The 25,665-nt window shown below is 53.2% G+C and overlaps 1 protein-coding gene across 9 annotated transcripts in view; it reads right to left on the bottom strand.

Annotated features, from left to right (window-relative positions):
- Positions 1 to 25,665, bottom strand: part of DAB2IP (DAB2 interacting protein) — a 212,449-nt gene that overhangs the window by 60,707 nt on the left and 126,077 nt on the right. Inside the window, exon 1 of one of the 9 annotated variants that reach the window (XM_035341257.1) lies at positions 9,912 to 10,428. The exons of the other annotated variants lie outside the window; for them this stretch is intronic. The gene's annotated coding sequence lies outside the window, so the exon portion shown is untranslated. Of the gene's footprint in view, positions 1 to 9,911; positions 10,429 to 25,665 lie in introns of those variants that run through there. 9 annotated transcript variants of the gene reach the window in all.

Below are 25,665 nucleotides of genomic sequence, written 5' to 3'. Positions count from 1 at the left end.
GAGAGAAGTGAGATTTGAGCTTAGCCTGCCAGAGGGAGGGAGAATGGGGAAGAAAACCTCAGTGATGTTAACAGGGAGGAAATATGTTTATGAAGGATATTCTAAAACGTGGTTGTCAGGAAGAGATCAGGTCTGGACCTGCTGAACGACGAGGCCCCTCCTGCTCATGTGCAATATGGCCTGGCTGCTCTACTATTTCCTAGCGGGGTCTCTCTGGCACGTACAGGGACAGCACAGCCAGTCTTGGATACCCTTCCCGGAGGTCTGGAGAAGGACAAGTTGAGGCAGAGGAATCCGGCGTAGCGGCTGCTCCCAGCTACCACAGCAGCCCTTGCCTGAGCTGTGCAAACCGGGATGACCTGGGAGGCGCTGAGGCAGGCTGCAGTCGGGCAGCAGCGCACACATCGGACAGCAACAGCCACGTTCCTGCCAGCCCCACAGCCGGCCCTGCCCGCTGCCTGGCCTCGCAGGGCGGGAGCTGCTGGGCCTGGCCAGATGCTGGCCTGTGCCAGGGGCTCCCCGGGTCCCTGCGGCGTGAGCTGGGCCAGAGCCCCCTCACCTGCATCATCCAGGGGAAGTGTGCCGGCCCTGGGACGGGGAGCTCTGCAGTAAGGGCAGCATTCAGTTCCGTCATCTCCACACGAAGTATCTCATTTCAATTTAATTTCACACTTGTAATGGATTTTTCAAAAATATTCAAGAACATATTTACTTTCCAACATCTTATTTCCTTTCACATTTGAAAAAACTTTCTATCTAATCCCCCAAGTCATCCTACAGTCTGAATAATTTCAGGTTTTTAATCAATAGCTGTCAGACTTGTCAAATTACTTTAGGGACCACAAAGCAATTTTTAAACATTCATAAACCCTCGTAGAACAGTTAAGTGCACTGAATTTTAAAAGAAAGAGGAACTGAGTAACACTGATCAAATAGGATTATATTCTGGCAAATTATAAATTAGTTTTTTATGAATCATCTCACAGCTACTTATCTAGCATCGGGCTTCTGCTGCTGTAGGAAAGCGAAGTTACTGTTCACCTCTAGAGAAAGAAGCTTTCTTTTCTTTTGCTTCTGAGCCTGCTAAGAAGGAGCAAGGTGCAAGGCATTTTTTTGTTGTCCTTCCTAAAACCAACTTCATTATCCAGCCAGCCACCTTGGGGCTCTCTCCGTCAGCCAAGCTGCGGCTCCAGAGCCGTATGAATGCACCTCGGCTCCTGGCTTCCTTCCCATCCCAGCATTGCTTCCCGGTGTGCTCCAGCCACGCAAATCTGTCTGGCGTGTCACTCCAGAAATGCTGGTCACAAAAGTTCTCCGTTTATTGGACAAAGACCACCCGGACCCACAACGCAGCTTGAAGCCTTTGTAGGGAAGATTTTGCACGTTGCACTGAGTCAAACTATTGATGAATGCAGGAGCCTGCGCTCTGTTCTAGGAACAAAGAGAGATCAAGAACCTCTGGAGAAGTCAAACATGTTTATCCAGCACCGACTTTACACACAACAGTCCCACCTCATCACCACAGCGTCTTTCCCAAATTTGAGGGATGTGGCTTGCACAAGGGATAAAAAGGGAGCTTCGTAGCTACACCAGGAATGTTGGAAGTCTTCCAGGAAAAAAGCACGGCTCAGATCAAAGCAGGGATGAAGGATGTTCAGAAGGAAGGAACGTTTCAGCCGGCCACATGCAGACTAACAAGCCCAAGCCGTCTGCCCTCCTCCTCCCAGCTGAACTTCCACTGTCAGAGCTGCCCCAAACACGCCTGCACCTTTACTGTTCCTGTGTGAGTGCCTCCCTCGGCGGCAGGCCTCCCTGTGTGACACTCAGGAGAGCTGAGCAGCAGTGCTGAGCCTTGCCGGGCAGCGGGCCACGTCGGACAGAAGGGGGTTTAACCCCGGCTGCGGCACTGGCTGCACCGTGAGACCAGGGCAGTCGCCATTCCCTGGCTGCTGAAGGCAGGAGGGGAGAGGACTGCGAAGCCAAAGGCACCGCGTTTCCCCAGGAACAGCCGCCGAGAGGAGGCCTTGCTGCTCAGGTAGGGTGGGGGAGCCGCGCGGCCCCGCGGGGTGCAGGGGGCATGCGCCCACCTGCAGCCTGGTGTCCAGCACGGGCACGGCCGTGAGCCGGAGCCCAGGCCTCCCAGGTCCTCCTCCGGAGTGACTCACCTGGTGCCGTGGGGCAGGAGGCAGGAGAGGAAAGGAGAGCGTACGACCCGGTGGCCTGGCCAATTGGAAGGAAGTGAGGGATTGTCCGACTGATTCACAGTAAACTCAGTTTCCTTTTTTTGTACTTCAAATTGAAGAAGCCAAAATATTCCTCCATGAGAACATTTCAGCAAGTTCAGAGCAGTTGGGGCTCAGTCTGCTTTGCTTCGTGAGGAGCTCGTGGGTTGCTGAGCCAGCCCTCGCAGGCAGCGGAAGTCCAGTATTCTCTTTTAGCTTTCTCAGTATTTAGTTTATTGCTAACTGTTTGCCCAGCGAACTGGAAAACCAAATATATTGAGGCACGCTGTGCTAACACAGACGCTCATCCTAACGTATATGCCATGACACGCGCTGGCTGCTCTCGGCCAGAACAACGGAGCTGCCAAGGTCGGAAGGAAGTGAAGAACGCGAGAGGACAGCGATCAGGTCGGTCCGGTGGAAATGATGGAGCTGACTTTTCCTGCTAAGTGAAATGATTAATCCCCTGAATTACACCTGATAAGGATCCAAGCATTTCATTACTTTGCATTAGGAATAATAATAAAATTGGTGCTTTTTGTCATGAGATGCTCTGCCCAGAGAATTGTGGAAGAACATTTAATTACAGGGCCGTTTCATTAAATGCAAAAATTAAACTAAAGACAAGAGGGTGCGATTTTTGGAAGAGAAAATAAAGCAGCAGCATAATGAAAAAGAGGGATTTGTAAGGCACAGAAGGAGACACAGAAACCACGCTCCAAGAAGCACTGAACAGCACCTTCCCGGCACTGAGCAGCACCCTTGCCCGGCACTCTCCCTGCGTGGCAGCGGCCCCGGTGGCCCCAGACCCCAGCTCCCCAAGACCTGGCCCAAGCGCAGACCCCCCGGTCCCGCAGCCCACGTGAAGGGCCCTGGCTTCAGGGAGCTGCATGGGGGTGTCTCAGCGAAGCCGGCCCAGCTCAGCACGCCTGAGCAGCCCAGTGCTGCTTCTGCTGGAAGTGACGCCCAGTCCCTCACCGCTCTGCGGTGCTCTTTACCCTCCGGAGACCCTTCCCCACAAACAGCCGTCCTTTAGGCCCGGGTTTGCTCAGCACGTAGCAGCAGGCTGGGGCTGCCCCACATGCCTGGCTGTACCTCAAGGAATGAACTACTGAACGACATCAGTTACGGGTACAGTTAACGTTAACGATGGCCCCCACATCGCTGGCTGTGGAGGCGGCGCGGCGTTAGAGCCAAACACAGCCAGCAGCCACTTCGTCCCTGCCAGCTCGCGCGGCCGCTCCGAGCCCGGCGGTGGGACCGGGCCCAAACGGACCCCGCACCCGGCTGAGCTCCCGCCAGCCCCGGCGCTAACGGGGCCAAACACCTCCTGCTCCAAACAGCCAAGTGCTTTGCACAGCTCAGTAACCCCAGCCACCGCTGGCCAGCCTTGCAGCTCTATCGGTAAACATGAGAAAACAGAGCCCTTTCCTTCCCCAAAGTGGTGATTTTGGTTGTCTTTAGAAGGGTGCTCTGCACAGAGATCAGCATACAAATAACAGCACAAATCCATAACAATTGAGATGCTTTTTTTTACTCCTCTGAAACGCCTGATGCCACAGGAAGTGGGGAAAATGCCATATAAAGAGCTAAAATACGTGGACAGTCCCTTTACAAAGCTAACTTGGCATAGAAGCAGTTATACCTCATATGTAAATACTGCACGAGTGGGGAACCAAATGGTCTTTAAATATTCCAAGACTTTTTTTAAAGAGAGGAAAGAAAAGAGAAAACCCAAATCACCTATTTTTCTCCTGAGGAACCTTGTATTTACAGAGGTGTCTGTGGGGCTGGATGCCTTTGAAGCAGTGCCCACGGGCAGCACGCAGCGTCCCCGTGCTGAGACCTCCCCGTGTGCTCGGGCACAGCCCCTTCACCGGCCGTACCGACGGGCACAGCGCCCGGACAGCCGGCGGGACGAGGGGGGCTCCTGGCAGGCCACGAGCACGCAGGTTACCCGGAGGTACAGTGCGTTCCTCCCACTGAAAGAATAAATCTGCTGTAGGAATACAGCTCCCTGGAAACACCAGGAGATCTGGCCTTAATATACCCAGCCTTATAATTAACACCGACTTGCGTGTCTGTGGAGGCTCAGAGGTCTCTGGGGCTCTCGATCAGGGACCATCTCTATTTAGGGCCAGGACCGACGGCAGCGGTGCGCGTGGCAGGGCTTGGGGCTCCAGCAGCCAGGCTCTGGGGCTCTCCGAGGGGACCTCCCCGCACGCAGAGGGCAGCCCGAGCCCTTCTCTCGATGATCAGCGAGGCTGACAGGCAGGGTAAAGATCGCAGCATCATCTCTAGCTGGCTCCTGACTAAGCACGAGGAAAGAGGCAGAGATGGAAAATACCCTGAGGTTACAAGATGGTATTTAAAAAAAGAAGTTCCATTGAGAAGCAGCTGCTGGGATTTGATTTGCTGCCATTCCCATTGGCATTTCTGAGAAAATTCCTCTTTATAAATAAAACATTTTAAAGTAAAATGTCACGCTTCTAGGTTTTCTGGTGCAAGCCAGTGAAGAACACTGCCCAACACTTAGAAAATGACGCCCGGTGACTTTAACTGCTCGGCCTCGGATCCGTGCTGCAATCACAGCAGCTGGGATCAGTGCCCCAAAGCAACAGGAACCGCACGGAGACATAAAACAAGCAAAGCTGCAGAGAGTCACAATTTCAATCCTAAACCACCGCCGTCATCCAGCCGCTGAACTTCTGCCGTCTGCAACACGGGAGCAGTCTATAGCTGCTGCTTCCAAGAGCTGTTGGGACACCTTACACGAGGATATTTAGAAAATGTTTTATATGTATTCGACGTTACTCTTCCAAAAGCATTTTCCTGCGAGCGACCGGGAAGCCTGACTCACTTGATGGCCTTTGGCAAGATGCTTATCGTCTGTCCTTTCATTTACGTTTCCAGCGCAGCATCCCAGAACAAGCCTCTGGTCTATCTAATATGGGATCCTGCCTCCAGCAGGAGCTAATAGCTGATGTTTCAGAGAAAGGCAATCTTGTTAACAGAGGGAAAATATAGTTCCTGACCCTCGAAGGCAGGCAGGCAGAGCCCTGAAACTTTTGATTTATTCTTCCTGCTGATGTTGGTTGCTTAGCTACAAATATTCTCAATGCTTATAAAAGGCTCTATCCCTTACTCCTCCTCACCGCTACGTTTTAAGCCCAGCCACAGTTTATTTTTCCTGCAGCCTAGGTGATGAAATTTCACGTTGATGTTCCCTCGGAGCTGCAGGACGCCCTCCTCCCTCTGCGATGCCTGGGCAATTGCCGTCGGCACTAACGGCGCTGGGGGGGCTCCGTGCCCTGCGGAGGGGCCGGGTCACCCGCCAGCACCCGACACGGGCAAAGCGACAGCGAGCCTCCGAGCTGTGCTGCGGGAGCATCTTAACAAAGAACTTAGGAAGGGGGGGAACAACAGTAAGTGACAGGTTTGATGAACCAGACGGAGCCTGTAGCGAAAACAAATCTGCTGGCAGCTCGTTCCACGGGCCCAGAGAGCATTCGAGACAACGCCTCGAAGACTGGCGGGTCTGACGTGGTGCTCGGGACCTGCCTGCAGGTGATGTGTGTGCTCAGCGCCCGCCTGCAGGTGATGTGTGTGCTCTCAGGGTCTCCGGGCACAGCAGCTATGAGCAAACCTGCCAGGATGGGACCAGCTGATGTAAGTCTGCCATGCCCGGGGGCGAACATCCCAAACACATGGAATCATGCCCTGCAGATCTCCCTGTCCCCGGTCTCCTTGCACGTGCCCCTGGCCGCCAGCAGAACACGTGGCTCCAACCTTACAGCTCTGCTCCCTGCTCTGCGGGGTGTTCGGTGGGGTTGTGTGAGCATTCGTTAGCGCCGAGGTCCTGCCAGCGCCTCCATCTCCCACCCTGCTCTGTGCTCATGGGCCGGACAGGAAGAGGCCGTCAACAGGTGACATGAGTCAAGAGGAAACAACAGTCTTGTCTCAGTCAGGGAGGAATAACATGACTGCAAAAACAATAACCTCGCAGAGCCACCCTGAGGAAAACAAAGAGCGCGGCTCTGGGTAGGAACCCTGGGACAATTGCTCGCAGCAGCTGTGGGGAGAGGGAAGGGAACAGAATTCAAAGTCGGGTTTTTTCCTGTCTGCTCAAATTAGAGAACAATGGGCAAAACCTCTCCCGGTGGGAAAGGGAAGCAGCCTAGCAGGGGCACGCGGAGCCGGCGCCCGACCCTAAAGCCGGCCGTGCTCAGGAGCCTCGGTCGGCTCTCCCCGCGCCCCCACAGAGCACCCGGCCGCTGCTCTGCCCCCTCCTTATGTGCTAGGAAGGCGCACGCTGCTGCGGGCTCGTGTTTGAGAAAGGCTTTGAGATCTCCTTACAAAATACCGCTAACATGTCTGAATTATCCCAAGGTTTTTGTGCTCCCGCTGCACCATGCCCCCCGTCCTTGGCATTTTAAGCCAGGCACACACACGTACAGCTGGCTCTGCGCACACGCAGACAGGTGAACACGATCTCAGACAGAAAGCCAGAGGATGCTACCTAGAGCTCGGGGAAAAGGCTGTCAGCTGACCTGACAATGCCATCAGTGCAGGAGCCAAGAGCCATTTTTAACTCATTTTGCTGTTGCTCAGCCCCTTTAAAGGACCTGGGAGTGCTTTAAAAGCCGGGAGTAGAGCTGAGCCCCGCTTTGGTGCTGCTCTGTAAACATGGAAATGAAGAAACAGAGCCTCAGGGAAAGGGCTTTTGGTCCCCGAGGAGGGGGAAGCCCGAGGAGGAGCTCCTGTGCAGTTTGGTCCTCCAGCAGGCTGGCAGCACCCAGCTCCTCGGCCCCATCTGGAAGCAAACCATGACGTGATCCCAGATTTACCGGACAGGGAGCAACAAGCACAGAGATGGCGCTGGCTCATTCTGCTGACTGAAGCTGGAGCAATTTGAGCAGAAAAAACACCTTTTGGGCTAACGCTGCCTCGTGTTTGGCGAGCAGATAGCAGCACACAGAGCGCTGGCAGCCAAGGGTCTCTTTATCAGACTTGCTTTGTAACTAACAACCTTGCATCGATGCCAAGAGAGAGCCAGAAAGCTCCCGGTCAGCACTGCACAGCAATCAGAGATTAATTTGTTGCAGGACGCTCTGCTTGCTGGACATGACAGAGCTCATAAATTCCCATTTTTATTGATGCTGTCCTGGCCGAGGGGGCATGCTGGTGAAGGCTGCCTCGTGCTGCAGGCGTCCTGCAGAGCTACCCGGGGACTGCCAGCGGGGCGCGAGCAGCCTGAGCCACTGATCCCATCCGACTGGGGGAGCCCCGGTGAAGCAAGGACTCGGTACCCGACTGCCTGCACACGTGTGCGCACACACACACACACACACACACACACCCTACATATCCCAGTACAGTCCCTCACTGGAGAACCCGGGAGCTGAGGCCCGGTATTTAACTCGACTGCAGCAGACATCCGTGCCCAACAAGTCTGAAAAATTGGGTCTCGAGCATCTAAAACCGGGACCGAACAGATCGGTGGCTTTACGTTTTGTTATCCCAGGTGATCCGACTCTCCTTTGAATAGCTCTTCCTGCACAAATGCCAGTTCTGTCACGTATTATTAAATCTGTCATCAAATTGCAGGTCTCACATGGTGAAAGCCAAGGAGAAGCAGAGAAGGGCGGTGTTTCTGTACAACACCCAGGGGAGCCGAGGGAGCCTTTTAAATGCGAAAAGGTGTTTTTCCCGTCACTTCCAGCAGAAGGAAGCTCACAAAATTACTGAGTGCTTTCTCATCCCACTCACTATCTTCCCGGCTTCCCAGGTATTCACCCTGGGGCCACAAAGGCCCGGGGAGCTGCTGTGATGAGAGGTCAGACACGCGAGGGCTGCGGCCAGCGGAGCACCGCACACGGGGGCTCGCTGGGCCCTGCTCCCCGCAGATCTGAGGCTCCCCGTTGCCTACAGCTCCACGTTTCACCCGCTCCGCTCACATCTTCCTGTGCTAATATTGTCGCTAACGAGGCCCAGGAGGCGGCTCAGCCTCACAGGAGTCTGTGTTGGTTTTACAACCTGCGACAGCCCCCTTCTCCAGGCCCGGCGTCGTGCCCAGGGCCTCCCCTGCCACCCGCGGCGTGGCGGTGCCAGGAGCCTGGCCGTGGCGTGGGGGCACCGCGGGTGTCACCGTGCCGCAGGGCCGTGGTGCCGCGGGCTGGGAGCCTCCAAGCACAGCCAGCCCCGACCCTGCTTCACCTGTGCTCGTCAGGGGAACAAGACCGAAACAAGCCGCGCTGCCCGACCCTGCCTCGGGAGGATGCTCAGCATCCCTGCCTCCCGCCCCGGGGGCTGCCTGCGGCTGTCTTACCCGATCCACTGCCGCCGTTACAGGGACCGGCTCCTTGGGGTACGTAATTTGCGTTGTTTTCTAGCTGCCATTATTATTTGCTGAGTTTATTGAACAGCGAGAGGTCCGAAGGGGAAGGGGGAACTCTGCTGCCGCTGAAGGCATCGCAAGCAATGCTTGTCACCCTGCTACTTGTAGGGAAAAAGAGATGGGAGGGGGGAAGTGTGCCTGGAGCCTAATGAGGACACAAATGCTTGCCAGACTTTACTCTGAAATACTTTCTTTCTTTCCTTTTCAACAAAATCCTTTTCTGCCAGGCTCAGAAAAGAGCAGAGCTGGACAATTGTAGGGGAAGCTGGGAGAGCCTAACAATAGAGGAGGAGTGGAGAGGGGAGAGAAGCCAGCCTGGCTCCTTTTACTCAAAACGCAACGAGAAAAGAAACAAATTGCAGAAAGGATGACTAACAAAGACAGCTTTAAAATCATTCCAGGGTTAGCCCTTTCAGGCTCCCAGCACGGACATCAGGAAAGGACGCCCGGTTTCATAAATTACATAAGATATCGTACATCTCCCTTTACAGTTAGCTATCCTGTACTCTCCCCACGTACACGGCCGCCTACACACACCCGGGACTGCTTGCAAACACACCCTGCCTAGTCCATGGCCGACCCTTTTTTTTTTACAGTCACACAGAACTTCTACGTTCTCTTTGAAAAAAAAAAACCCTTAGTCCCGTACGCGGCGCCGTGGTCCCGCTGCCTGCTGCCCTCCCTGCGGCTGGGAGGGAATCGCCGTACGCCGTGCTCCCGCATCGCCGGCTCCCTTCCAGAAGTTTCAGGGCCCAGAGCAAACGCCATGCGAGCGAACCACTTCACCCCTCGGCTCCTGCATCTTTCTCTCTCCCCACGAGCGTCCAGAGAAGGCGCTGAACGCGCCTTGGTGGCTGATTGAATGCAGAGGTTGGCTGCGGGCGCAGCTGCCTCAGCCCCCACCGGCAGCTTTCACGGGAAGCAGCACAAACATCTGCACGGCTGAGCCGACCGACAGACCTCGGGAGAGCTCTGCTCCGAGCAGTCCAACGCCTGAAAATCCAACACACTGCACGACGCCGCAGCCCCAGCAGTCCCCAGCAGCTGAAACAATGCACTGCCAAGTCTGTTTTCTCCGTATCTGCTTCCTGGCTTTTTTTTTTTTTTAAAAAAAAAGCAGTGTATGAATTCAAAAGATATTAAAGGTCCAGCTTTTCACATCTGGATCATCCACTTCCAGAGCAAGCTCACGAAGGTGCGGGAAATGCTTCGCCACCGCAGCTCCATCACAATTTGGCAAGTCCTAGCGACCACAGAAACGAAAGGTAAGTGAAAAGCTACTGGACACTTACCAAAGCCTTCGCAGGGCAGAAAAATAAGATGGGGATAGAAAAGCAGTTCTGGGATCCCTGGGAAAGTCAGCTCCTCGGCGAGCAGCGCGAGTCCATCCTCGGCGGTGCCCTCCCTCGGCCACGGCTCGCTCCGTGCTGCCCAGCTGGCTCCGGGCTGCTTGCAGACTCCCGGACTGCGAGACTTCCTCTGCAGCTGATAGCGGGATTATTAAAGTAAACTGACTATTGCCCTTTGTGACGGGAGGTGGGGGGGAGGGAAGCTCAGCCCCTTCCCTTCCTTTGTAATTCAAGCCCTTCCTTGAGGCTCGCAGCTCTGGAGGAGGCATCTGCTCCCTGCTCCCAGCCCCTTCCCGCTGCCTGGGCGCTCCCGCAGGTGCTGGCGGCGATCCAGGCTGAGCAAACTGCGCTCCGGGTTTACATGACAAAGCGGCTCATTCCTAATTAAACCTCATCCAGCACGCTTCTCTCACGTATATAATTAGTGCAATACAGCTAACGCACCGGAAAGAGGGGAGAGAGCTCGCACGTAAGCACGGGCTCCTCGGTCTACGCCTCTGACTGAGTTTAGGATTTCCTCTCCATGTACTCAGCAGCAGCCTCCCGGGTGCTCCGAAGCTCTCGGCAGCCCTTTGGGAGGCACCCGGCCAGGCCTGGACGTGGCCGGGCGATGCTGGGGGCAGCGGAGCAGCGCCCGCTTCCGAGCCGTGCCCGACGCCGTCACTGCCGCCACCGAGTCCTTCACGGGCAGCTGCTCCGGGCGGCCCTGCTCGTTGTTACTTCCTGCAGGCACTTCGTCTTTAAAGCTGGAACTGTAAATGCTGTCGGCTTAGCTTGCAGCCTCCTTCTATCGGTATTTACAATTCACGTTTTAAGTGATGCATATATAAAAAAGCGCAGGCATGGAGGAATAAGTCCACAGTGCAGGCAGATGGGAATTAAAGGACATTTTCCTCAAATCCTCTTGAAATTTAAACTGCCGTTATTAGCCACTGCCCGTGTGCTAATAAACTCTAGTCCCTGACAGCAACGCATATATCTCGTCTCCACTGCACAGCAGTGTACAATGCTGTACAATGACCCGGAGGGCAGCCTCAGTCCAACAGGTTTTACCTCACCCTGTCAATTAGAAAATTCTGGCAAATTACACAAATAAAAGGAAAAAAAATGAATGTGTTGGTTGAGTTCCCACAACTCCCTGTGCCTTGTCCTTTCCCGAAACACAAGCTGCTTGAAGCGGGGCCATTTCTGAGGGCAAATGTTTAAATTCCCTGCTCCGGCGTGCCCACGAGCAGCGGGAACTGTCGCGTTGCCTATTTCATCTCTTTGTGCCGTTCCCTGAGTTAACGGGAAAGGGAACCAGGAGCACCTGCCACAGACCTGGGCTCCCCGTGCTCCAGAAGGGCACTGAGGAAGGATGTGGCACTCTTCTGAGCGTGTTCTTGCTGAAACAAGCCCGTGGAGGGGCAGAACAGCAGGGATGTATTCTATTCCATCTCTGTTCCATGTCCTGAAGATGTGCTAGCAGCTCGGCTGCGACTTGTGCAGGACCACAACATGGATTGCACTGTCACTGCAACGCCCGCAGGCATCTTCCTAATGCACCACGTGTGCTTTGCACAGCTGGCTCTCAGGACACATGGACCTCCACTCCTTTCAGCCTGTTCTTGCACCAGAAATCCCGTCGGATCCAAAACTGAGACAAGAAACGAAACCCTTTTTGCAATACCCACGATGAATCATGTGTTGGCTGTCTGCCGGCCAAATCCCACTCCACCGACGTCCAGTGCTTACATCCTCCCTGATTTAGCAGGAGCAGGCCCTGACCGTGCCGCAGCCATCGCCGCCTGGCCGCACGCCTCCCCTCTCCCGTTTTGCTGCTGGCACCGAACCCAGGCTGGACGGGCTGTCAGACGGGCAGGTAAGCACGTCACAACGCATCTTCCCTACGGCCTCACGGCATGACCGGTAGGCAAATATTCAATAACAGCATTAAATCATGGACAGCCTAAGCTGAGATTGGAAAAAAGGAGCAGCTAGACCAAAAAAATAAAACAATAACAACAACAACAAAAAAACACAACAAACCACGAGTCTGCACGGCTAAAGGGCTTGCTTTTCTCCTGTATGATGCTAGTGTAAGCTCAAACTAATTCCACCCATTTACACTCTATATACACTGACATCATAAACTAAGAATTGACCCAGCATCGAACATTCCCTGTTTTAGGAATTATTTCCGTCTGCTAGCAGCACAGAAGGTCTGTGAGAGCCTGGGAGAACGGATCCATATGCACACTTATCTCTTCATTTCAGACCATTCATCACTCTTTGCCTGGAAGCAAGAGTTAATTTACAAAGCTCAATGTCAAGGTGGCAGTTTGGAAATCCTCTTGAGCACTGCCCTAGGAGAAGATTTTGTCCTGGCTGTCTGTAGCCCCTGTGGATTCAGCCGAGCCTCTCTTTAAGTGACTTGGTTTTAGAGCACAACAGAAATAAAGAGAAGAGCTGCTAGGACGTAGCGAGTGCGCATCCAAGCCCATAACGGGATCATCCCTCCAGTGCATTCTTGTGGGATTTCAGAGGAATTGGGGACAGGAAGGAAGATTATGGCCAGTCAGAAAACCCTGTGTGCCACGGATCATTCCCTGTGGTTCACTGTTTTGTCCAGACTAGATTTATATAACAGGAGTCTCGCACAGAGTAGGAAATACTTCCAGCCTAGAGCAGAGGAGGAGGATGTGCCCCTGGGCTGACATCAACAGATCCCAGCTTTCTGTAAAGGCCGTGCCACAGCCTGACCTGTCCCCAGAACCGTGCACCCCGCAGTCCAGCTCAGATCCCCAGGACTCCCTGAGCAGGGCCACCTACACACCAAGCCCCGACATCCTTTGCTCTCCTCTCTCCTACTTTGGAACTGCCTTTCCCTTCTCATTTTGAGGACTTTGCTTACCACATTTTCCTAGTGCTGCTGCTGGCCCTTGCCTTTTATCGAGGACAATCTGCATCTAGTATTTTGGAAAGCAATTATTTAGAAGTCTTCAGGTAGTGCCTAGACAATGGCTGTCACGCCATCTATGTAAATCAGAAGGTGTCTAAAGAGGGTGTTTACAAGCAGAACGCTGCTGAAAGTCTGCCGTGGTTGCAGATAACAACGGAGACAATGACAGATTTCCTTCCCCTCGCAGCCAAGAGCAGCTCCCTCTGATTGGCTTCGCTGTGTTTATCCAGGATGCCGGGAGAGAGCAGGCACCAAATATGCAATTAATTGGCAGTTTGCAAGAGCATATTGCCTAAAGATAAACAGAGTGGGTGATCGTGTCATATGCAAAATGGCTGAGTGCTGCAGATGTACTGTTGACCCAGTTTAAAAAAAAAAAGGGATATTTTTTTGTTCTCTTGAAAAATAATTGTATTCAAATGAATACTTTTTGCACAGTCCCTCTGGCCTTTGGATGTTTTGTGAATGTAAGCCATTCCGTGCTCTTCCTTAATCTGGAAGTAGTTGGTAAATTAAGAATTTGCTGAAAACTTTTCCTGCTGCCATCAGTAAAGCCTTTCACCAATGGAGAATCTTTTGACGCAGCAAACGGGTACCTTGCTGCATGGTGTTAATGGCCTTTGCTGTTCACAGGCGGTGTTTGCGAGCAGGAGAAGGCAAGGCATTGTCAGGAAAAAAAAGCACAAAGATGTCATAAAACCCAGAGTCAGGTAAGGAAATAAAGAAAATGGGGAAATGACTGAATGCTGCTTAGGAGCTCAAGATACACGCTGGGGAAAATGCACTGAGGCTGGAGAAGCCAAGGGAAAGGCAACCTGAAGGTGATGCCAGGCAAGTCTGGTAGTCTGAGAGCCTTTAGAAGGGGTACGTACCTATGCCACGATCAGAGCAGCAGCACGAACTCGTGATTGAATGCAAGGCACACGCTGAATAGCAGAGCTCTCCGTTTCAGGACGGAGGATGTGTTAGAAGAAAAGTCCTAGATGTTGACTTTCAGACTTAATGTCCTGCCAAACAAAGCAGAGGCCCAAGCAGCCACCAGGCAATGAAAATCAGTGCCCTCAGAGGACAAAAGGACATTTGTCTCTCTCCTTTTTTATATGTAGTGCTATAAACGTAAAGACTAAAGCACACAACAAATCTCTCACTTGGTTTTACCGAGACCACGCTGACATTAACAGCACTGTTCAGACCCAGCAAGGAAACAAGTCATGACCTGGCAGCCTCACCGCGAGGGACAGCGCACAGATTGTATCTGGCCCAGCTTCACAAATGCCTTCGCTGGAATTGCTGATCCCAGGGAGAGATTTGTACGGCGTGCTTCGACCCGTTTTGCCCGGTCCTTTCAATTTGCCCTCAGCCTCGGCTGCTGACTGCCAGAGGGCAGCTGCCCATGCACCTACTGCTGCCGACGTCCGTCTTCCTTCCCTCTTGCACTGTGGCCATGCGGGCGAAGCCTTTGGGCAGGGCTCCCCGCCCAAACGCCAGGCATCAGCCACATGCCACGCGCTTTGGTGTCCCAGGAGCACGGCAAAAATTCAGCAGTGTTCTAAAAATCTGCTGTTAGATCCAAGTTTCTGTATTTGGGTACCTAAAATTATCTAGCAAAGTAAGTGACATTTCAGTGGGAGCTGCAGAACGTCCATTGATTTTAATGGATTCAGCATCCATCCAAAGTGGGCCGCTTATCTATGTCCCTACATCTGCATGCCTAACTTGCGGGAGCCAAGGCTGAGAGCGATGACCTTAAGTTTTCAAACCCCTGAGATGACTCTGCGTGCTTCGGTCCGTTATCGCCTTTATTTCTGCCAGCCAGTCTCGTTTGAGAGCTAGACTTAAGCTGTAAATGTGCCTTTAAAATTCCTTGCAACGAGGTCTCCTCTGGTTAGCAAAACCCTTGGGCAGCAGCGTAACGCCTTCCTGAAGAGAAGCACTTTGCTGCATCAGGGCTGACAGGCTCCTCCGACCCCTTGGGCTGAGACAGGGAACAAATCTTTGTGTCCCTCTGATCCCGACGGGAAAGGCTCGGCAGCCTTGAGGGCTGTGTAGCCTGGAACAGGCTGGGGCATCCCCCAGTACTTACCTTGCAGAGCGCCGGGCGGCCAGCAGCAGGCAACGGGGTCTGGGGGGCACGAGCCTGGCTGCTGCACACGAGGGGAGCTCCTTCACCTGCCGCCTGCCTCCAGACTGCTTTATTTGAATCCTCTGCAAGCGAGTGGCTATCAGTGCGCTGCCGTCTGGGTGCTTAAGGAAATCGCTGTATAATTCAGCTCTGATTGTTTAAAGCACTTGGCAGGAAACACTAGATAGAAGCTGACAGGACTTTCTGCCATTAACAATACAAGCTAATGAAGTGAAATGCTCGGCGCAGAAACGTTGTGACAGGTATCCACGGGTGCAAATGAAGTAAAAGCCGTGGCAGGGCAGGCTCCGCACTGCAGCCCCTCAGCCTTGACTTGGAAATGAAGCCCTCACACCTCCGCTCTCCCTGCCCGCTCTCCCACCAGGCTGCTTCGGTCACAGCACGCCCGGGGTGGTGAGGTTTAAAAAGCCCAGGGAGGACCCGCAAAACCAAAAGAGCTGGTTCACATCCACGGCGTGAGGGGCAGGGGAGAGGAAGGACGTGCTCCCGGCAATGCCTGCCAGCACTGGGGTCCCGCGCTGCGCACCGCCGCGAGGTAAAGCTGTTGGAGGAGACGTGGTGTGTGCCCGACTCCGTATTTCTAACGGGGGCTGACACGGCCAGCGCTGAAGGTCAGGCAGGAAGAAGTCCTCAGACAAGGAAACCAATTAAAAAACATAACTGACACTGGTACAGAGCTTAGGAGATATAAAAAGCAAACCTAAGAACATCCTCATCCTGAAGACAGGACACACAAAATCTTCACTTTTGTACAAGTCAGAGTTAATTTAACACAAGGAAATATTCTAAAGGTCACCTGGATCTTTTACGGGTATCCTTACACCTGAAAGGCACGGCACTGGCTTCAAACTCCGTTTGAGAATTCAAAGTTTATGGATGTCTCTGCACTCATTAAACCGCAGCTTTAGAAAGAAAACTGTAGGTTTTCTTTCCCTCTCTACCTATTCTGTGACTTCATTTCAAAACATTTCACAACTTTTTCATTACACAAAAATGGGAAAAATAGAAGGAACGAAGGAAATAAAATGGCTTTTGCCTAGCAAAAACTCAAAGCATTTCAAAGTTATAAAAATGTAATTTTCCAAAAATAAGGGATGCTGTCAGCATTGGTATGCAGGATGGCAGGTTCTGGAAGGCTGAACCACTGCTCCAGCACGCACAACACACGCTGCCTTGACAGCCGGCCTCGTGCCCGCTGACAGAGGCTCAGCAGCCCACGTGCACCCCTCCCAGTGCCCCGGGACCGCTCTGAGCACGGGCACCCCGCGGCTTTGCAAGGAAACAGCCCCGTAGCTCGGGCCAAGGCTGCTGTTGCCAGAGAGCTACCCTCTGAAGCAAAGCGTCTGAAGGCTGCGAACGAGCTGGGTGTTCGGGATGGTGAGCCACAGCCTGCACCGTCCATGCAGACGTCCGAGTCTACTGTGGCTAGGATTAGTCTCCCAGACACGCTCCCAATATCAAAGCTTCGAAGGCCCCTGGCTGCACGCCAGTTTAATCCCTGCCTCATCATTTTTTAGAAATTCCCACAGATATACCTCCCTAGGACAAGGAAGACCACGGCTACACTAACCCCAGCGTCTCTGACGAGTGCCCTAGCTTCCCAGGCCGTAAGCGCAGAGTTTTACTGCAGTCATCGTAACAGAGTCTGTCACTGCTGTGTCCTCTGGATGTCATTAATAAATAATATATGAAACCACTCAGGAAGAGGGAGAAAAAGCGTATCTCAGGGTTTTTGGAGCACGCTGAGAGGCCAGTGGCGGTGACAGGCACCAAAGGAAAAGTCTGAGAGGACGAGCTCTGGGGACTGCCAGCTTTGCGGTGCACAGAGCCCAGAGGGAGCCACAAGCAGCGGCTGCTGGCTGCGCCGGGGGCAGAACGCCCAGCAGTGCCCAGACCCAGGGCCTGCAGGACAGGGGGACCAGGCACCCTGCCAAAACAGGAGGAGAGCTGGGTTACAGTGACGGTGCTAACGCTTGCCGGAGAAGGTCAGTGTGTTTTCACAGGCAGCTCTGGGGACGCTGCTTTTAACGTGCTTTAATTAGGTTTTAGCACTCGTGAAAGCCCTGGAGAGATAGAACTTGTGCTTAGTCACAGAAGAGTTACAGCCACGGACGACGGTGACGTCCCTCTTTGTAGCCAACATGCAAAGTGATTTGCCCATCCTGGCTGGATCCCTGTGTCATCCCCTCTTTCCTTCCGTTCAGCACACAGCTCGCTCCAGTTCCCCTCCTCTCGCACCGTTAGCACCGCCTAAGACAGGCAGGGGTGTCACCGACCCCCGGCACCGGTACGCTGCACGTGCTGGGAGCTGCCAGCGTCGCTGAGCACCGCCCTACCATGTGCACCACGCTCGGGGCTCATCCCACCCCGAGCCACGGGGAAGCCAGGCACCCCTTGTAACTCCCCGGACGCCTCAAAGAGAAAAGAAGCAATGGGCATTTGGCTGGTTTCACAGTCCTCTCTCCTAAGCCTGCTTCCCCAGCTGCCTTGTGCTCACCCTGACTCGCTCTTACCAGTAAGAAGGAATTAAACAGCAAGGGGAATGCCTCATTTAGAGACCAGTGATGAACTATCCTCCAAACAACTGCTTGAAAACTAGCAAGGAAAGAAAAAAATCCAACCCCAAAGTACAGGCAAGCCAAACACGTCCTGTCGATTGCAGAAAAACGTCCTCCTCATCATTTACCAAGTCGGTACGTTTCCTTTGTGCGCCCGGCGGGCACAGGAAGGGAAGCGAGGCGCTTCTCGTTTCCTGTGCACTTCTTACACCCATCATCCAGAGCCTGGCACCAGCCGCTGCTCTGCCGGCTCTGCCCTGCCTCTCTCCAAGAGCTTCGGGTGCTCTGAGGGTGCTCCATTTTCCTTTTTTTAAGCAGTCTTTGTCCCGAGATACGCACGGCCCCGCATGTGGCCATAGAGGGGCTGTTTCCATCCCCACAGACCTAACGGCCAATGAGTTTCTTTGGTTCACTGTAGCCTGAGATGGGATTTCAAAATGTGTCAGACCTTTCCAAGATCCTGTTCCTGTTCCCGCTCCCCACCGCACCCTTTGCTCTTCAGAGTGCCCCTGGGGAAGGCTGAAACCCCAACCTATTTCCTTGCCAGAGAGTTTTCCTTTTCATCACCCACACTCCCACTTGTGCTCATCTGCAGCCCCCGGAGCGCGCTGCTGCTGGCGCTGCTTCCTGCTTACAGGCGGACCTGGTTGGACCGGGACTAGGAGTGGAAGGAATCAGCTTTGCATCAGTTTTTGTTGGTTTGATTTGCAGGAAGGGTGTTATTTCTTAAAGGATGGGTCTCTTTATTGGCTGGGGATAGTTCTGGTGCGCTTATTTTTTGTTGAGAATTTGGATTAGAGGCATCTCCTTGCTCCTGACAGTTGCTGGCAGCATGCTGTAAAAATATGATTAATTAAAGTGTGACTATGAATCCACTCAGAGGCTTAGTTTTTCCTTCTCTAACATTAAATAGAGAAGCAGCCATTTAAGAAAGTCGAGATCTTGATGCAGATTTCCAAGCACGCTGCAGTTTAGCTCAGCCTGACTAGGAAGTTCAACCTTCAACATTTAACAGCTCTAAGCCCTTGGAGATCAGGGACTCCAGCTTCGGTTCCAATCCCTGACAAAGAAACAGACAAATAGGAGTCAAATAACCAAGCCGTGCTCAGAAAGGACTCCAGCAGCGCAGCAGAAGCAGCACTGGTCACCCGAGGGGCTCCTTCTCCACCTACGTGACGGTTTTACCCTTGTAGACAGTTCAGGCATCGAGTGAGCGCAGTCCCGCCACGCCGAGGTCTCCAATTACTACAACATACTCTGGCTCTTGCTCTCTTCCAGTGAGAAACCACTGGAAATCCTGGAAGACCTTCAGAAATGAGTAGTACAGTACTTGAAAAAGAGACACAACTTTACTAAATTGAGAAATTTGAATTTCCTAACACGGACTTAAAAGGTTCTGCTGAATCGTTAATGGCTGCGTTACAGAGATGGCTCAGGCTGAGAAGGGCGGAAGGTCTTCCTTTGAAGAAGTCAAACTTAAAAAATATATATAAGAAAAATGTCTGCTACATTCCAAGGTCACAAAGGGTTTCACGAAACTCTGTATTCCTCCTGCCTTGACTTCCTAAACGATAGTCACTTATTAATCCGGAGCACCTACTTGAAACCAAAGGTAATTAGCTGGGAAAGGAAACAGCCGAACTAAAAATATTTCTGTAACAAAGGGCTGCAGCAGCAATGTGTTGCAGATATAGATAGAAAACGGGCTAGTTATTTATTTCCAAGACACACAATTCTTATTCGTTACGTGCTACTTCTGAGCTGGATGTGTTGTAAGCTGTTAGGCATTCCCAGCCTTCTGACTGACTGGTAGCTGCGAGGAAAGGACGAAGACTGGGAAGCGCTGCCTTTGTCACTCGGTGCTACCTGTGGAGGCAGCTATCGGCCCACTTGTCCACGCTAGCTCTCACGCCCTTTCTCTCCTTTGTTCCCCATGTCTTTAACCCCCCCGGACGTATCCTCTGTCTGCAGCCCAGCCGGGATCGTCGCCCAGCCGCCCCCGGTGCGCAGCCCTCTCCTGACAGCCCCACACGCGGGGTGAACGTCTGGTGGGGCGCCGACCATGGTAGGAGACAACCTGCCGGACAACACGCGCCATTTCAATACGTCCAAGCCACGAGGAGTCTCCAGCACGCTCAAGGCTGGGAGGTTTTACAAACAGCAGCCCAGCTGCACGGCACAGCCGTGCCACAGCAGGGCCGGGGCTGGCACGCACGCTGCACAGGCACCGCGTAAAGCCGTGTTCCTGTCCAGCCTACCGGCAAACGTGACGTGGAAGAGATGGCCATTTGCTTCCTAAAAAAATAAAGGTCGAGAATTCCCTGTAGTTAGGCAAGAACACAGGCCCTGGTAAAGCACTTGAACAGATAAACTGCGAGGCTGAGCCATAAATTTCGATGGTGCGAGACGGGGAATGTAAATTTAAAATGAAACATTTGAAGTTTGTGTGAAAATACAGTAATTATTAAAGATTATAAATTTGCATGCTTATTTATGTGATTTCTATTGATGTTTTCTTTCTAATTCACTTTTTATTCATTTCTGCATGCAGATAAATCCTAGATAAGAGCATTGCGACGTGCAGAAGCCTTAATCCAGCAGAAACTCCCTAATATGCAATTGAAGGCTCAGGGGCTCGTTACCACCCCAGGAGCACCGTGGTTGCCCTACTTTATTTGCAGGGCTCTGGGTACACCGGAGCGAGGCTGCGTGCGGCCACCCCTGCCCCTCCGAGACCCCCGGTGCAGCCGTGCCGGGCACCCTGCGGGGCCGGAGCTCGTGCCACGGGCAAACCCTTCCTGCTCTCAGGGAGGACAGCAGCCCTGGGAACATCTGCTTCCCAGACACCAACCTCATCTGTCCTCTCCGCGGGCACTCTGATAACAGAACAAAATCAATACCCAGCCGCTGTTCTTCTCATCAATCCATCCATCCACCAACTGGCGTTTCCAATAAAAAATCAGATCGATAAGAATTATTGTGTGTGCGAACAGATGTCAAAGCACGCCACGCTACGAGCCGATCAGATGGGCATTTCCTAGAAAAACACCATTTATCCACATTTGGTAGAGGAAGTGCATCCGCTCGTCCAGAACCCAAAAGAGATAAGCCTCCTAACGAGACCTGGGCACTGTACCTCAGTGGGCAAAGTCCTGCAAAGACCTGGTAATACTCTGCGAAACAAATACTGGTTCTTTATTCTTTTTCCACCTCTGTGCTCTACCCAAGTGCTTCTGTTTCAATAGATCAAACTGTAAGAACACCTAAACCTTCCTCAGACTCCGTAGCACTCACTGTACTGCTATGAATCAGTATTTTGTGGCTACGACTCCTCCCTAGTTTTGGCCTAGTTCTGGCTAGTTTGGGAAGGCCCCCAAGGAAATAACAGAGACCACCGCACCGAGCTGGCATCTGCCAGAGACCAAAACGCAGCACCCGGGTCAGGGCGGTAACAAAGAGGCACCGGTATGTTCCCCCACGCTTCCCCCCGACCTCCTTTCCCCCGTAAATCTCTGTGCTCAGCCCCGACTGGCGTCCTCAGGAAAGCAGACGAGACCTGTTGGGCGCTTGCCTCCTCCAGCACATCCTCACGGGCTGTGGCAGTAACCGGAGCGCTTTCACTGCTTCTCCGGGCAGCCAGCTCCAGACGGATATACCGGTGTACTCAGACACCTCCCTGATGCGTGGATGCCTTCATCTTCCCACCTCGTCCCATGTTTATCTGTCAATTACCCGCCCTAAATTCTTTCCCTCCCCGCTGTTGACACCCTTTCAACACGCGGTTATGAAATCCAGCCTCTATCATCTGTAGCCGACCTAGATAACAGAAGTGGCTGCGCTCCGTGCTCCGCTCAGCTTCCCAAGAACTTGCCCCGATGGGGATGTTTCCCAAACTCGGAATGGATCACACCGCGTTCTGCACAGGGCTTCAGGGCCTCATCAGCTGCCATCCCAACCCGCAGCAATCACCGCTTCGGTCGCTGTCTGCCTCCAATCTAGCTTGTTAACCATTCCCAAAAACGAGTATTTTTTAATTACTGTTTTCTGAGAATTGGGATTATTTTCCCTCTAAATGCATTCATCTGATTATCTCCAGGATGAAATTCATTTGGTTAATTACCATCTTTTTAATTTGTTTAAGTCTATGTTTCTATTTTCTCCGCTGCAACACCTCCCTGCTAGCTCAGCCTGCATTTATTCAGTGTCTGGCTGACTCCCATTTCGGGCACCGAGCAGATTCCCATAAAACCACCCACCAAACGCAGCCCTGCAGGCAGAGCCAGCAGTCTCCCCCAAAGCCCGACAGGAGAGAGAAGCATCGCTCCAAGGCACAGGTTTATCGCTCCCTTCCAGGAGCCCCAGCCTCGCCCCCCTTCCCGCAGCCGCCGCACACCCGCGGGCAGCTCCCCAGCGAGCGGGGGCACTTCCCAGCGCTCCCCGATTGTCCCAGAGGTGCACAAACCTCTCCAGCAGCAAGGTGGGGTTTGAGGCCGAGAGGAGCCTTCTGCAGAAGGAGTAACGAAGCCTTCCCGGCTGGCAGCCCTCGCAGCCACCCCGGGACCCTGCCGCAGCTGCTCCGGGTCCCGCCTGTCCCCGGGGAGCGGAGCTGCCCTTCGCCTTCCCTGGGGCTGAGCCTCACGCGGCTCCTCGGAGAGGTGATTTTTACTGACAGCCTAGCCAAACACCGCTTTTTTAAAACTACAAGAGTCGTTTTGTTAAGAGGATGATTTTATACTGAAACAATGACATCGGTCCCATCTTCCCTCCACTCTCCGTAAGCCAAGCGTGCCCAGTGCACCACCAGGACTGGCTGTGCCCCCCGTTGGCGCAGCGTTTCAGAGCCGCCCTGCAGAAACCGCACGGCCAGCAAGAACCACCCAGACCACAGCGAAGCCCTGCGCTTCCTTTCCAGAGGTGAAGTTTCTGCTCCTGGAAGGGAGTTCTGCTTTGGGGGTTTTAAGAGTTCTTTTTTTTTTTTTTTTTTTTTAATATTTTCTGTTTATTATTTTATTTGTTTTGAAAGGGAGGAGTCACCGATAGCATCCCTATATTTGCACAGTGACCTGGAGATTTCAGCTTTCTCCATGCATGTAGAGGAGCATTAAAGAAAAGCGTAACAAAATGCATTTCCAATCTGCAGGAACATCCCACGTGGAAATATCTTGGGTTTGGCTTAGTGGTGATTCTTTCCTTTATTTATGCACATCTGTAGTAGCAGGATGCCCCGGTTTCAGAGCGGTAGCTGTCTCTATTCCAAGAAGAGAATCGTGCCCCTTAGAATGATGCAATGAGATTCAGATACCCAGGGCTGGAGAATAAAAAGGAAGCGCTGACGAAGATTACACATCGTACCAGAACGAAGGAAGGGGAACTGTCTCCCAGCTTTGATTAGTGTTTTATCGCTCCCCAGCACAGGTTAACAACCCAGCTCTGCCTAGAGCCCCATCACCGCTTCCCATCTGCACATGTAGGCCAAAGCATCTCCTGTCAGAAGCAATCCAACATCTCATTCGTTTGCCAAAAACCGAGCAGATTTTACCTCATGTCCAGCGTACGCTATCACCATCGTATTACAGCCCTGAAACAGGGGGAGGCGAACGCCAATCTCATCACCAGGTTCTGAATTCCAGTCAGTGACGCACAGGCTGGAAAAAACCTAATGTGATTTTACTACTTCGCTGAACTTTGTAGTCATAAAAACATCTCCTGTTGATAATGGAAGTGAGAACGGCGGAGACATCAGGAGAAACTTCAACTGTCCTGAGGCTGCTGGAAAAGCCTCCCAGGAGGAAAGGTCGTGGCAGCCAAACGCATCCTGTTGGCCGTGGCTCTGGCTGGGCAGCAGGAGGCTGAGGGCAGGAGGCTGAGGGCAGCAGGAGGCTGAGGGCAGGAGGCTGAGGGCAGCAGGAGGCTGAGGGCAGGAGGCTGAGGGCAGCAGGAGGCTGAGGGCAGGAGGCTGAGGGCAGGAGGCTGAGGGCAGCAGGAGGCTGAGGGCAGCAGGAGGCTGAGGGCAGCAGGAGGCTGAGGGCAGGAGGCTGAGGGCAGGAGGCTGAGGGCAGGAGGCTGAGGGCAGCGCGGTGCTCGTGGCGCTGTCCCAGGGCTGTCCCCGTGCTCTGTGCGTGCCCAGCGCGGCGCCAGAGCCACGGCGCCTCAGTGCACCCCACTTCTCCTCCACGCCAACGCGTTTCCTTCTTGCCTGGGAAGCTGCTTGCCCCTTGATAGGACACATTTTCCAACTAGCTTTGTTGTTCTGCAAGTTATAGGCTATAAAGAATTACTGGCCGAATATAAATCAATTGAGTTCACCGGGAGAGTACGTGCTTTATGCGGTAGGCATTTTCAAAGAAACGCAATTAGTTGGTTTGGCATTTTAATCGTCAGAAAAATAAAGAAGCTGTTTTTCACCGACGAGGATATGTTCAAACACATAAGCATATGCTGCGTTTTCTGAAGCGGAACTAAGAAATACTGTTTACTGGCTAGATGCGGTAGGCTGATAGTTGTTTCTATTATCCCAGGAAGTGTCTTTGCAATAAAGGTCTCTCCGTGCAGGCTGCATTCGACTTTCCAAAGCCAGGGCCTCACGAGAGGCTTTCAAGGAGCCCGATGAGTGCAGCTCTCACAGATTGCTCCTAGGGACCGCTAAAAGGCAATGCCACAAGGAAGATCCAGGTCACCGACTCGAACCCGAGCTCAGCTGGCAGACGGGCGAGGGGCGCATCCCGCAGCTGCCGCCCAGCCGGCGCACCCCACCGAGGGCTCAGGACCGCGTTCACCAGGGCTGGTCCCGTGCTCGCCCTCACGGCTGTTGGAGGCACGGCTCCTGGCTGGGGCTGCTGCTGCCGGGGGGCAAACTAGGGGCTGTCCATCTGGCAGCTCTCATGCGGCAGCAAACCCGTACCACGGGAGCAAAGACACTTTGTCCTGCCTGTGTGCGAGGAGCAGATAACCCCATTCAGTGCTGCCGAGCCTGGGGGGGCGTGGGGTGACCATGCGGGGCGATGCAGAGTGACTGACCCCCCCCGGCAGCGCTGCGTCAGGCGTCACCGCTCTGCGGTGTCTGCTCCCCGGCTGCAGCAGCGGCTACTTGGTGCTTTGTGAGGGAGCGGGCCTGTCCCACCGGTGGGTCTCGCTTGCCCTCTGGGTGCCGTACAAACAAGCCCCACCTCACCCCATTTGCTGAGTTTCACGCCTTAACACCCTGCGTGTGTGTAGCAGGCACGCCAAAGCTAGCTTGCAATGCATTTGAGTTTGCTTTCCCTCTGCTCTCCACTAACGACTCATTTAACAGCAGCACAGCAATTAGAAAATCAATATTCCATTCAGACATGAGCATTTCATCTGGAGCATTACTTGAGGAACGTCTCTTGCAGCCTCATCCTTGCCTGGATGAAGGATAAGGCAGAGAGGAGGCTGGCGTTAGGCTGCTGATTGATTTAAGGAGCTTTCTCTCAAGGCCCACATGGTATTTGCAGAATGTTTCGGGTACAGCCCGCGTGGGTACGACATTCTGCTAATAAGCACCTCTGTGCCAGAGCGCGCACATAAATCCGGTTGCGGAGAAATGCAAGCTTGCTTTATTGTGTAATATCATACCACCCACCTGAATAAAACAGAGTCTGACACGTGTCATAAGGAATTACTCCAAAAACGCAAGGCCCCCGGGCATTAAAGCCCCGTTTGTATTCCAGTCATATTAACAGAAATAAAATAAATAAGTAACAATCCCACCCGCTTTGCTAGGAAAGGATTTGCCATGCAGGCGCTTCCCACGTTGCTGTTCCAAGCTCCCCGGCTGCAAGAGCAAGGGCAGCGATGGAGAATGGGGAAGGAAAGCGGAGACAAAGCAGAAATCTCCATGGAGAAAAGATTCTGATTTGCTGCATTTGGGTCTTTGCTGAAAGCCTCCAGCAGTCTCCAGCACAGCCGCACTCGCTGCAGCCCCGTCCCCGGTGGGATGCGGCGCAGCACCCGCCGGCTCCCCCGGCCCTATATTTAGCAGCAGCGAGCAGCCAGGCGGGAGGCGAAGCGCTGCCCATCTGCGGGCTCCGGAGT

Source organism: Oxyura jamaicensis, chromosome 17 (assembly GCF_011077185.1).
Source record: "Oxyura jamaicensis isolate SHBP4307 breed ruddy duck chromosome 17, BPBGC_Ojam_1.0, whole genome shotgun sequence".
NCBI lineage: Eukaryota > Metazoa > Chordata > Aves > Anseriformes > Anatidae > Oxyura > Oxyura jamaicensis.
Note: the sequence above shows the minus strand (reverse complement) of the source record. Positions and strands in the feature narration are given on the sequence as shown.